Below are 14,299 nucleotides of genomic sequence, written 5' to 3' on the forward strand. Positions count from 1 at the left end.
AGGTTAGTGAATACTTACCTTCGACGATCGGGATTTCCTTTTCTGCCGGGATGCCGATGTCGGGATTCCAATCGCCGGGCAGGGGTCCGGCGGTAAATCATACTGATTCCGGAGAACCATGTTCTAAACATTGTTTTATCCTGTCTTGGGAAGCAAGAGGGCGCAATGTTAGCATTGCTGCCACACAGTGCTGGGATCATGGGTTTGATTTCAAACAGGACTCTGTGTGGAGTGTGTACGTACTCCCAGTGTTTACATACATTTCCTACAGGTGCACAGGTTTCCTCCGACACTACAGACATAGGGTAACTGGGATTCTGATAAAACATAACCTAGATATAATTAAATTCAGGGCTAAAGTGTATTCTAAATGATCACATGATCATCTGTAAGCATTTTCTATTGCCAGCAAGTTTACCGAATATCCCATAAACTACCCAGCGGCAACAAAAATATTAAACACATTTACAACTTCCCGATTTATATGCAAATTTCAACCATACTTACTAAACCACAGTTTTGGGTGACACTGCCAGCCTATACGTGCCTCATTCTTGGGTACAAAAAAAACCTGGGTGGCAGATGGCACTGGATATAACAAACCTATACATGTAAAATAAAATGATACTCAGTTGTTTGTGCGATTCTTTGGTTGATAAATCAATGGTGTGTCACATGACATGGCGATCAGAACATTTTTTTCTCATAGCGAATTCAAATTGTCCTGATGTACTCCTCGGCGTATATGTCAAAAAAACACATTCTTAGCTATAGTGGGTACGATAGATAATGGAATCATAGGAGACATGCTGTCAGATATCTGTCCAATCTGGCTGGTTGGAATGAAAACCTGGTAATGTATGGGAGAAAATGACATCGTCCATTTACTCACAAACACTGAAAAATAGCCAAAAAAGGACGTTCAGACAAATTGGTTAAAACACACAAATTTAACCAATTTGAACAATTTGTTTTGTCCTTTTTTCAGTGTTTAAAACCATATGATCGACTGTCATTTCCTCCCATACATTACCAGGTTTTCAATCTAACCAGCCAGATTGGACAGATATCTGACAGAAAATTGTATAGTGGATGGTCAGCTCTAGTGAGATTTGGAAAATCCGACTTGCCAAGATATCAGACAAAACCTGCAGTGGTAGCAGAAATATCATACTTACTACATTTTATGTTTCACATAGAGTTCAAACTGCAGCAAAAGGGTTTTACACAACCAGTAATTTCAGTTTATGAGACTTATAGTACGAGAAGTTAAAGCATAAAAAAGTCACAGCATTAGTCATAGGACTAACAAAGCTGCTAGTAAACCGGCAGTAATCGTGATACTGACTCATTGTACATCATATGTCTATTTCCTTTTCACCCAGATTCTTAGGTGATGGGTTAAGGAATGTGTTGAAAACCCCCGTGGGTGGTGATCAAATGCAGAACAACTTTGGGGTGGAACCTTTTCTGTTAAAATTAGCATTGGCTTAAAAACCACACACTGAATCCGGATTGTGTATACCGTTCCGAATATTGAAGACAAAGATCAGTGACCAGGATGGACACATACCTTATCATTATCCTTATACCTTATCAGTCCGCATGTTCATTAACAAATAAGACTTCAGAGGAGATAATTAGATTTTTACTCACCGTAAAATCTCTTCCTTGGAGTCCATCTGGGGGGGATGTCATTACTTCTGGGTTATGTGTAGGTGTGGAGTCGGGCACTAATTAATTGAAACTGGCTCCCACCCCCTATATAACCACTCCCCTTCCACCATAACCTCGGTCTATGTTTAACAAAGCCAGGGAAAGACCCACGGAAGAACTGAGAAACCAGACACCAACAACAGGTATCTAGTATGAAACCATACAAGGGAGGGATACCGGCATCTCCCAGATGGACTCCAAGGAAGAGATTTTGCGGTGAGTAAAAACCAAATTTCCTTTTTTATCCATCTGGGGGATGCCATTACTTCTGGGATATACTAAAGCAAGCCAATGCCAATTAAGGGGGGGGGGGGGGGGGGGGAGTGTCGGAACAGACCGCTCTAATAATTTTCCGACCAACACTGGCGTCCCTTGCACAAAATGTATGGAAGCGGTATAATTTTGTAAAATTGTGTACAGATGACCAGGTAGCTACTTTGCACAGCTGCTCAACCGTGGCACCATGCCATACAGCCCAAGAAGCCCCAACAGCACGAGTCGAGTAGACCCGAATTGAGGCCGGAACAGTTACATTTGAGGACAAATATGCCTGCCGAATGGCAGATGTGACCCATCTAGCAATGGATCCTTTCGAGGCTGGGCGGCCTCTTTTTGGTGCATCAATCAACACAAACAGAGAATCCGTACGCCTCCAACACGCAGTACGGTCCAAGTAAATACGTAACGCACGTACCACATCCAACAGTGCTAAGGAAGAAGCTTCACTAGTCACTGATTCCTAGCAGAAAGCTGGAAGGACAATATCCTGGTTAATGTGGAAAGCAGATACCACCTTTCGGAAGAAAGGAAGGTTTAGTGCGCAACACTACCCTATCCTCATGAAAAATGAGAAGGAGAAAGAAAGAGCTGGTAACTCAGATACTCTTCTGGCCGAGGCAATAGCCAAAAGAAAAACAACCTTCAAAGTGATATATCGCAAATCTACAGATTCCAAAAAGCGCAAACGATGCCATTTGAAGTGCCTTCAAAACTAAATTCAAATCCCAAGGAGGAACCGGTGGGACATATGGAGGCCGTATACAACCCCCTGCAAGGTTTGAACTTCAGGAATGGAGGCCAGTTTCCTCTGAAACAGATTCGATAGGGGCGAAATTTGTCCCTTCAGAGAAGACAATCTAAGATCCTTAACCAACCCCTCTTGCAGAAAAGACAAGATACGAGACACTCGGAACCTTTCAGGTTTCAACTTGTGTTGTTCACACCAAGAAATATGTATCTTCCATATTCAATGATAAATCTGGGAAGTAACTGGCTTGCCAGCCTGTATCATGGATTTTACAAAAGATTCTAAAAACTCTTTGGCCCTCAAGATATTGGATTTAAGAACCATGCCGTCAAAGCCAAGCGAGCCAAATCGGGGGTGACGACATGGACCCTGAAGTAACAGATCTGTACGCATCATTTGCCATCATGTTCAGAAGAACTGTGTTCCAATGACGGCGCAGCCAGTTTGGAGCCACCAGAATGACAGGTTGTGCCACTAATCAAATCTGTTGAAATACCTTTGGTAACATTACCAGAGGAGGAAAGATGTATCCCAGCTGGAACACCTTAGGTGCTGTCATGGCATCCACCAGACATACCCGAGGATCCCAGGACAGAGATCAGTACCTTGGAAGTTTCTTGTTGAGACGGGAAGACATTAGATCTATGTCTGGAGATGCTCATCTGGAAACTATTTCCGCAAACACCTCCTGGTGTTATTCCCATTTCCCTGGCTGCACACTGTGGTGACTTAAGAAGTCTGCCTCCCAGGTGTCCACCCCTGGAATTTAACTTGCCGAAATAGCTGGAACCGAATTTTCTGCCTAATGAAGGATATGAGAAACCTCCCTCATTGCTTGCCAGATGCGTGTGCCATCCTGATTGTTTATGTAAGCAACTGCTGTGTCATTGTCTGATTGGATTAGCACTGGTAGGCTCCTTAGATGGGATTGAGCCTGAACCAATGCATATCAAATCACCCTTAATTCCAGTATGTTGATCAAAAGAGAAGTTTCCTGAATGGACCAAAGACCCTGTAGGTGCATGTCTAGATCCACCACCCCCCAGCCAGTTAGGCTGGCATCTGTGGTGACAATGATCCAATTTATTGTTGACAATTGGTCAACCCCTGTTCAGATTTGCATTCTGTAGCCACCAAAGTGAGTGAGTGGTCTGTAGAGATAATCTGAACAACTGCCTGTTTAATTGAGGGTCTGGTTTCACCCATCGATGAAGCAATTTATCTTGGATTGAAGATCCTGAATCTTTGCCTGCGGAAGAAACACTCTGACACTGGGTGTCGAAGAGAAGACCCAAAAATACCATACTCTGAGATGGCATTAATTTTGATTTGGGAAAATGATAATCTAGCCGAATCTCTGGAGCATGCCTAAGGTAATCTGAAGATGTTGTTGCAATAGAACTATTGAGGGAGCCTCACTCCTGAGTAGGGAGATCATGTGTGCCATAACCTTTGTAAAGACTCTGGGAGTGGTGGCCAAACCGAATGGCAGAGCCTGGAACTGAAAATGCCGATGCCCTCCTGCAAAACGCAGAAGATGTTGATGACCGCTACATATAGGAATATGGAGGTAGACATCCTTGATATCTATGAAGGCCAGAAATTTCTCTTCCTCCATGGAACAAATGACTGACGTTGAATCTTTCCAAATGGAGATAAGCATTTAACCCCCATTGGTTGATAATGGGAAAAAAAATACTTGTTTAGTTTGTCTACCAATAAAAGGCTGGAGTAGAACCCCAGGCCTTGCTGTAGTACCAGAACCGGAATGATTACTCCAGAACTGGAAAGCGCAGAAATTGCCTGTATAAGAGTAGCCTTTCTACAACCACCCACAAGGCGAGGAGTGGAAAAGAATCTCTCTGGAATAGGACTCTCCAAATATAAACTCTCCGGATTGGATAGAATCCAAGTTTCTCGGAATCTGAGTACGCGGCCTTCCACCAGATGACAGGTCCTGGTCCCGTGAGCATGTCCCCTGAGGGTCCCTCTCCGGAGACCCCTAGGCACACAACAGAAGGCCTGAAAGCTTCCCCTGCCTTGTATCCAAAAGGAACGAAACCTAGGGGATTTTGGTTCTGGTGTTGTTACAAGAAGGTAAAGACTTTTACCTCCTTTGACCTGAGAAATAATTTTAGTTGATTCTGGACCAAACAAAAAAGCAATGCCTCTAAAGCATACTTGGACTCTATGACTGCCTTCCATGTTTTAATCCATAGCGAACGCCTGGCGGAAATGGCCAGAACCAAAATAGGAGACTGTATCTGAATAGTATCTATTAAAGCATCACCTATGTAAGTTAAAGCTTCCAAAATCTGATCAGCTAAACAACTAGCTTCAGACAAATCCCCTGATTGAAATGCAGTAATCATCTGGTTCATCCAGGGATTGATAGCCTTTATCACCCAGGCGCTAGACCCCTGACAAAGTGAATATAGATTTAAGTACAGCCTCATTCTTCCTATCCATAGATCATTAGAAGTTACAGACTGTGTTGTGTGAATAACAATATTCCTGACCAACCTAGCAATAGGAGTATCCACCATGGGTAGAATTTCCCAAAGCTTGGTATCCTCTTCCGAAAAGAGATAAAGATAAATTTTGTCGGAATATGAAATTTGGAATCAAGTTTTAACCCAAGCTTCTTTTAATATTTCCTCAAAATGTGAAAATTGTGGGAAAACATATATGTTTCTTATTAAGTTTAAAGAAAGAAACTGCATCTACAGGAAAGAGCTATTCCAGTAACTAGTTCAAAGTCTCCCTGACCGCATCTATCAACATAGAAACCCCTGAATCAGAATCAGTCACCCTCCCAGTTTGAGGTGTCTTGCCAGTCATAATACAATTCCCCTTCTTCCTGGGAAAAGGTAGCTGAAGCCTCTTCTCCAAGAAAATTCACTGAGGAATGGCCTGAACGTCTCTTATTGGCTGTAGCCCCTGCTGACACTATTATATTTTATATAGGGACATTGCCATCTGAGCAAGACATTGTCCCATATCCTGGGCCCATATGGGCTCTACCGAGGGATCAGACAAAGTAGGGGCTTGAGCACAGGGTATCATATGAATTGCCTGAGAGTGACGTAATTCACCTATGGCCTCAACCATAGACCTGTCCCAATCAGGCATCACCGGCTGTTCAGCCGAACCTCCCGGTAATGAATCTCCCTGTGAACGACCAGCACAGAGCGACCCTGGGTCCGTACTTTGTGGCAATAATTTTCTCACATTTAAAAAAAAAAAAAAAAGTATAAAAAGTGACTGATCCCTGTTTTTTGGAACCCTTGTCTGGCTTGTCCATACTGAGAGAGAGAGACAAGTCTAACCAATACACATTGCTACCTAAATTCCTCTGGAAATAGTGTAGCACTGTTTGAATAGAATAAACCAAAGAAGGGACTAAATAAGACTAATTCACTTATCTGTTAAATGCAAAAAAAACCTGTACTTGAAGTCCATATTCCTTGCAAAAAAAAAACAGAGGCAAACAAATCTTTAGTATACCCCTGTATGTTTCTGCCTAGATTCCTGAGAAACAGAGTAGTAAAGGTGATTATATAGATCTCACAATATTGGAAGACCAACATAGGTTACCAGGTTAATACCCAAAAGTAATAATCCCAGTTAACTGCTCCAGCCGCTCTCAACAGCTGCTGGTGCGTGGCTCTGAAGCCGATGAGCTGATGAAGCTGTAATCCCCTCCGGCGGTCCTGCCGAAGGAACTGCCTGGTTCACTGAAAGCGGCGGGTGCTGTGGAAACCCGGGGAGAGACACACCGGCCCTACAGCCACGTGAGTAATAACATACCCGGCCGCTCTGCTTAAAAGCGGCGTGCCGGGAGGTAGTACATACAGGCAACAAGGTCTTTTACAAATACCTGTATAAAGCTTACCTTCTCTTTTGCTAGCTGCCCCCTCAGATGTGTGACTGGTATGGAAAGTTTGGTGACTCTCCCAGGGGCTGTCTTTAGAATGGGATACAGCAGGGGTAACCTCGGTCCTTGTGAGCTACCAACAGTTCACGTTTTCCAGACCACCTAGCAGGTGCACAGGTGTAGTCATTACTAACTAACACATTTGAAAAGATCCCCAGGTGGAGCTAATTATATCACTTGTGATTCTGTGAGGAGACCTGCAAAACATGCACCGTTGGTAGCTCTTGAGGACCAGGGTTGGCTACCACTGGGATACAGGGCTCACACAAACCTCTGTTCTATATAACTCCCACTCTGATAGTGCTTGTAGCCTGTTGCCAGGAACTAAGCACCCAAACCAATCATCAAAATAAAGAAATTAAACCTAACTAAAAGCTAGGACCTAGCTAGTACAATAAAGGAGAGAAACCAAGCGCCAAAAAGATATATTATTCGGTAAACAAGTTTCCAAATGTGAAAGCTGCTGCTCACCACCTGGGAGTGATGCCACCACTCCCAAAAAACACACAGTGCAAAAATGGTTATAAAGCAGGTGGAAAAAGCGCTGCACACACAAAGGTCACTGCAGAAGTAGTCACATAAAAAAGTTTTTAATGAGTCTGCTAAAATATTTACCAGTGTAAAATATAAGACAATAACCATCTAAATTGCATGCAATCTATCCACAGGTAACCACATAATATGCAATAGCAACAATAGAACAAGTATACTGAACTCGAATACTGAATTGAATTAAACAATTTAGCACTTGTGAAACGTGACAAAGATATATACTGTCCAAAAGTCAATTACTAGAAGACAAGTCAGCTCTAATATGCAACTAATGATTGTGCGTGTAGCAGTAGACGATATTGCCTGCACTTAGATGGATGGAGGATAATTCCCAACGGCCTCAATAAGGAGAGATTCCAATGAATCACTGAAACTACACAATATGATGTACAGTATGAAAGGGCATTGTCACCAACCGTGAGAATAGATGTACAGCTACAGCAGGTCTGTGTTCGGCAGAGCAGTGGGATCGCTGCTCCTGCTCAAGTCAGCGCTGTGGCTATCAGTCTCCCGACTGTGTCTCTCCACCAGCCCTGTTGTAAAGCACTGCGCGGGGAGATCAGGCTCGGCTGCGGCTGGATGATTTGATAAGGCTTGATGGTACACTAAGCCAGTGTGTAGGTGGTATGGCCACAGTGTAGCAGTGGATACAGGAAAATCCGAATAAGAGGCTAATCCAGAAGTGCAGTCCTGCTGAGTACTGGTCTAGAAGTGTATATTGATATTCCTTAACGCATTTCACCGCACTCTCGCAAAAGGCAGAATGAGCTGTCTCAGCATTGTTGGTTATAAATACCATTCCATATTACAAGAGAAAAAGTTAGGATGACTCATAGAAGAGCTTTAGATCAAAATAAGGTATAGTCCAGGCGTCAGGTAATCCTGTATAGAAACCGTGGTCATAGATTCTTAATCACTTATAGTCTTTTATCCATAAATCTTTTTCCGCTATTTCCAACTTCGATAATGTTCTCCCAAATGTCCCAATATAGGAAGTGCCACTCCCAATGCGTATATGGAACAAAAAGGAAAACAATAAGGCATAAAACCTTTTATTAAATAGAAGCAAAAAAAAAAATGCTAATAATGCACTCCTACCAGATATGGGGGTAGATGTATTATAGCGGCACTTAACGTGCCGCTATAACGTTTCCCACTTCGCCTCTTTACTGAGGCGAAGCAGGAAGCACTACCGATGAGATGTATAAACATCTCATCGGCCGGAGAGGGGGAGCGTTAACGCCCCCCTCCGGCGCTACCCACTAGTGACCACAGCGCATCAGCCTAGTGCTGATGCACTGTGTGTCAGTCCCGGACATCTCCAATGAGCATGCGCGGGATCTCGCAACTATCGCGAGATCCCCGCGCGCAGCCTGGAGCTGGCAGCCGCCACAGCAGGGACAGCGCTGTGCCTGCTGTGGGGATAGGCTAACGCCAGACTGTAGCTGTCGATAACGAGAGCTACAGCCGGCCGAACGGTCATGCGTTATGACCATTCGTACATGGCCCTGCCGTCGGCGCTGCTATCTTGTAGATAACATAACGTGCGCTGATACCGTTTCTGGGCTTCGTACATCTCCCCCATGGTGTGAGACAAGCAGGGCCTCAATTCAAGCAGTGGTTTTAATAAACCCGGGTATACCACCAACAGGAACATCTCCACCAACATGTTTCGACCAGCCCGTGGTCTTTATCAAGTTGAGGAGGACCATGGTATTTAAACCAGTCTTAACCAATCACATGAGTGTCACATGACATTAATTACATGTCCTTGTTATATTCAGACAAAAAGATAAAATATCAATATGTGCACACAATTAAAAACATAATTAGGAACATATTAAATACATTTCCCATTTAACATAAGAATGTCAGTAATTAATACATGGCCGCTTAAGATATAATCTTTCAATCCTTTTAGCTGCCCCAGCTGTCAATCAAAAACGGATTTGCATTATTTAAATTTTTTTAATATGCTCCGAATTATGTTTTTAATTATGTCGGTGGAGGATATGTTTGCAATCATTTTATGACGAGGGAGGAGGATCGATATTCCTGTTGGTGGTATACCCGGATTTATCAAACCACTGCTTGAATTGAGGCCCTGCTTGTCACACCATATCTGGTAGAATTGCATTATTAGCACTTTTTTTGCTTATATTTAATAAAAGGTTTTATGCTATATCATTTTCCTTTTTCTTCCATATACGCATTGGGAGTGGCACTTCCTATATTGGGACATTTGGGAGAATATTATCGAAGTTGGAAATAGCGGAAAAAGATTTATGGAAAAAAGACTTCAAGTGATTAAGAATCTATGACCACGGTTTCTATACAGGATTACCTGACGCCTGGACTATACCTTATTTTGATCTAAAGTATGGAATAAAGACTTCTTCAAGTGATAAGGGGCTCTATTTATTAACATTATTTTTACTAAAATAATGTGAAAAGGGGTGTTTTCACACCCTTTTCACATTATTTTAGTATCACCTACAGTTACTAAAGGGCAATTGGAGTAGAATTCGTAAAATTCTACTCCAACCCCTAATTATCACTTTTTAGTAATCAGATCGCATTTCCCATAATTGTAATAGGAAATGTGATCTGACCAAAGTTACTAAAAATAAAATGTTAAAAAATACCGGGGAAAGCCCTGTGATAATAACACCACCTGGAGGTGGCGTTATCCAGGGTTTCCCCCGGTTACCGGACTCCTGCTCCGCTATAACTGGCAGAGCAGAGCCCGGAGCCGGCCCCAGTAATCAGCTGTGTGGTCTAAACAGACCACACGCTGATTCACTGTAAAAAAAAAAGTAAAAAAAATAAATAAATAAAAAAAACAAACTTACCTGAGTCCAGGGACCGGAGTTCGGGGCTCCGGTGATGTCCTCCCTCCGGTTAGCTGGTCTCCCATGGTGTACTGGGGCCCGGTCGTCACCTGACAGGGTCCCAGTGCAGTATGGGATGTCACCTGACCGAAGCGACAGAGGACATCCCGGAGGCCCGATAACTGCAGGTAAGTGTAATTAAGGCAGGGGTGGTCGCGGGGAGGGGGGGCAGGGTCCGCGATCATGGGGGCGGGGCTTAGTGACGGGGCGGGGCTTGGCGACAGAGGGGGTACCACCGGCGGCCAGTCGGCGCATGCGCGGGGCACTTGTCACGGTATTTTTGCAAAAATACCGCGATAAGGCTCCGGAGGGGATTTGCAGGGACAGAGCTTTATCGCAAGCTCTGTCCCTGCAAGGGATTTGTAGTAAATCCCTGTGATATTGCCTGAATTCACAATGCGAATTTAGTCGGTAATATCACACTACAATCTGAATTACAAATGCGGATTGTAGTAAATAGAGCCCTAAGAATCTATGATCACGGTTTCTGTACAGGATTACCTGACGTCTGGACTATACCTTATTTTGATCTAAAGCACTTATGAGTCATCCTAAGATTTTCTCTTGTATTTTGACGTATTGGTGAGTGACTGGTGACACTCAAATGGTTGACACGTGCTAGTGCTTTTGGGCAGGATTTGGAAATCACTTCACTTTTTTTTATTGCGTATCAAACCATTCCATATTAGTTAAACAACTGTGGTTGATCAATCATACTGAGAATCCCAGGAATTTGGCCTGCCTCAGGCAAATTCCCGGGTTGCAGCGCATGTCTGAAAGGTACCTACCCGGGAACATGTTCCCGGGTAGCCGACCCTTCAATCGACCAGGGAATTTCCCAGGATTTAAGCCACGGGAAATTACCCTGCTTATGTCTGACTGGTGCTACCCGGGAGTAGTAAATGCTAAACATGGAAGTCCTGGGGCTAAGCCGGTGAATCGGGAGACGCCGTCACTTATTGCGCCTGTTGGACAATACAGGCAGAGAGAGGCAGCAGGCGGTCACAGGTTGGCTTTATTATAGCCGAAGTTCCAGGACTTACATGTTTAAGGACAACTATATTTATTCACATACTCACCTGTCAATCAATTGGGAGACGCCATTATTCGCTGTACCTGTCTGACAACACAGGTTGGATTTATAGTGCGCCATATTGGCGCAGTTGGTGCTGTTTTGCAAAATTTCCTATTATACAGTGCATCAGGAGTCCCATTTGGCTTCATTTTAATTAAAGACTCGGAGGTCTTAAAGACTCTCATTGTGGAGTACGGTCCGGTGAGAACCATTCGTTTTCTAGACAGACATTTATATATTCCTTGTAAGAAACATTATTGCAGGTGTTGTCTAGGAATTAACATGTTAGATTAGTTTATACAGATTTTTTAGTAAACTAGTTGCAGTCTATATTTTTTACATGTGATTTTTGCTGTATTATTACTGTGTTTTTGTCTATATATAAATTATTGTTTCATATACAGATTTGGTGTCTTGAACTTATATTCGGCCATGCTAAGACATTTTCTTTACACACTATAATTCAATTAGCGCAACACCACCATTGTAGTTTCTTTGTATGTGATCATTATAGGTGATCTTTAATTGGGTTTACACAGGCCCACAGGTGTTTGCAGCTGGGGTACACTATTTTAAGTTATAATAGCGCCAGGCTGATACAGTTTTGTTGTTGGACAAAATAAAAGACACTAATTGTAAATATAGAGAAGTGAAAGAGCTATATAATTATGGATATCTCCGTATATCAGATCACACTTCTGATAAGACCCTATATAGGTGAAATTATATATATATATATATATATATATATATATATATATATATATATATATATATATACACACACACACCATAATTTCTGTTCAACCATTAGATCACAAATCCAACGTTCTAGGTCGCATCAAATATACAATACAAGGTTTTAAACTAGACATAGATAGTCCTGAGGACAAAGCTTAGTATGTACGCACATGTATTAAACAAAAAGAGAATGTATAAGTAAAATAATATGAATATAATGCGCAAAGATCATTAGTTGTGAAAATGGAAAAAAATTTAAATGAAATGGAGGGTATAGACATAGAAGGTTAGAAAGAAAGAGGGGATTGTAGGGGGACATAGGACTCAGAACATCATCCCGTAATGTAGATGGACCCACAAACTGCAAGGTTAGTGATTAAACAATGCAAAGGAATTGTTTAATTCAACATTCAAGTTGTACTTACTTGTTCTATTGCATATTATGTGGTTACCTATGGATAGATTGCATGCAATTCAGATGGTTATTGTCTTATATTTTACACTGGTAAATATTTTAGCAGACTCATTCAAAATTGTTTTATGTGACTACTTCTGCAGTGACCTTTGTGTGTGCAGCGCTTTTTCCACCTGCTTTAGGACCTAGCTAGTGCCTTACTCCAACGCACTGAAAAAAAGTCTGAGGTTATGGTGGAAGGGGAGGGGTAATCTAGGGGTGGGAGCCAGTGTCAATTAGTTAGTGCCAGACTCCACACTATGCATAACCCAGAAGTAATGGCATTAACACACACACAGCCCATGGGCTTAATTTCAATCAAATCCAATAAAATTATGTTCAATTAAGATTAGCACAACTACAGCAGAATGTGTGGTCAAGTTTTGATTGCCCAACCAATACTACACTGTATATCGCCAGCGGCTCACAAGGTACTATAACAGAGTCATTTTTCTACAGGTGTGTTATAAAAGATAGACAATAAAAAGGTCAATAGGTTTAAACCAAATTGTCAACGGGGTAAAAGGTGGGGAGGGTTGTAATTTAACCATAACCCTTCCTCTAGTGCCTAAACCTAACCCTAGCCTAACCCTCCTCCTAGTGCCTAACCCTAACCGTCCCCTCCAGCAGCCTAAACCCAACCCTCCCCCAAGTGCCTAACCCTAACCGTCCCCTCCAGCAGCCTAAACCCAACCCTCCCCCTAGTGCCTAACCGTCCCCTCCAGCAGCCTAAACCCAACCTTCCCCCTAGTGCCTAACCCTAACCGTCCCCTCCAGCAGCCTAAACCCAACCTTCCCCCTAGTGCCTAACCCTAACCGTCCCATCCAGCAGCCTAAACCCAACCCTCCCCCTAGTGCCTAACCGTCCCCTCCAGCAGCCTAAACCCAACCCTCCCCCTAGTGCCTAACCCTAACCGTCCCCTCCAGCAGCCTGAACCCAACCCTCCCCCTAGTGCCTAACCCTAACCGTCCCATCCAGCAGCCTAAACCCAACCCTCCCCCAAGTGCCCAACCCTAAAAATGTTGTAAAAAACCCCAAAAAACATTTGAACCTCTTGATCTGTTGCACTGTCAACCTGTCTTTGTTGACGTGTTGCATGTCGACCATCTGATACCTTTTTCTACAACTGAAAATTGTAGTTATTCTTATGTACCATCACATTGGATTTTAGCATATCTTTACCCTATGAGCAGCCAAACACTGATCGATTTGCTGCCATTGCTACCGTCTTATGGCGCCACACAGGTGTGACGATTTTATTGAGGTGTGACGATATATAGAGCGCAGCTGAGTGACTGCTCTGTGCGTAGATGCTGCTCTGCACTTACTTGACAAGCTTTATGTGAAGCTTTTACCAATATAATTAGAACAGAGCTATTCTTAGGCTGTCTATAGCAATGATAAAAATGGTTAAATAGGGTACATGATCTACAACGTACGAGTTGTTACATCCTTCTTGCAAATACAGTGACGTATGTAAAGGAGTTAAATGTATTTTTATTACTTCAAAAAATGTGATCCATGAAATGAATAATACTGATTTCACACTTGCTGACACCAAATTAATTTCGGAGACGGCTGTCACCTCTAATAATAAAAAGAAGAGTTTCTATTGTTTGGACACCTGTATCAATAGATGGTATTTCTGATGTATTATTTTTTTCTATTATTATTTAAATAGTGTGTCTCATTCCATAATGTTTGGTCATATGATTTCCGTCAAAGTCCTAATTAAAGATGCGCCCTCGTACATTGCTGCTGAAGTCTCGGCAAACAGACGCTCCTGTGCGACTGCTTGTGCTGAGCGTCTTTTTTGCGTCCTAGACGTCTGAATCAGTATATGAAGTGCTACGATACAGTGGTAGCGGCTTTTTACCCACTCCAAGTTCCGTTGTGCTTCATTTA

General features: G+C 42.7%; 1 protein-coding gene across 10 annotated transcripts in view; it reads right to left on the bottom strand.

Moving 5' to 3' along the window:
• The window catches only part of AAK1 (AP2 associated kinase 1), a 148,697-nt gene that overhangs the window by 108,921 nt on the left and 25,477 nt on the right, over positions 1-14,299 (bottom strand). The window lies entirely within an intron of this gene.

The sequence above is a fragment of the Taudactylus pleione genome, unplaced genomic scaffold, assembly GCF_031769625.1.
Source record: "Taudactylus pleione unplaced genomic scaffold, aTauple2 ptg000105l, whole genome shotgun sequence".
Lineage (NCBI taxonomy): Eukaryota > Metazoa > Chordata > Amphibia > Anura > Myobatrachidae > Taudactylus > Taudactylus pleione.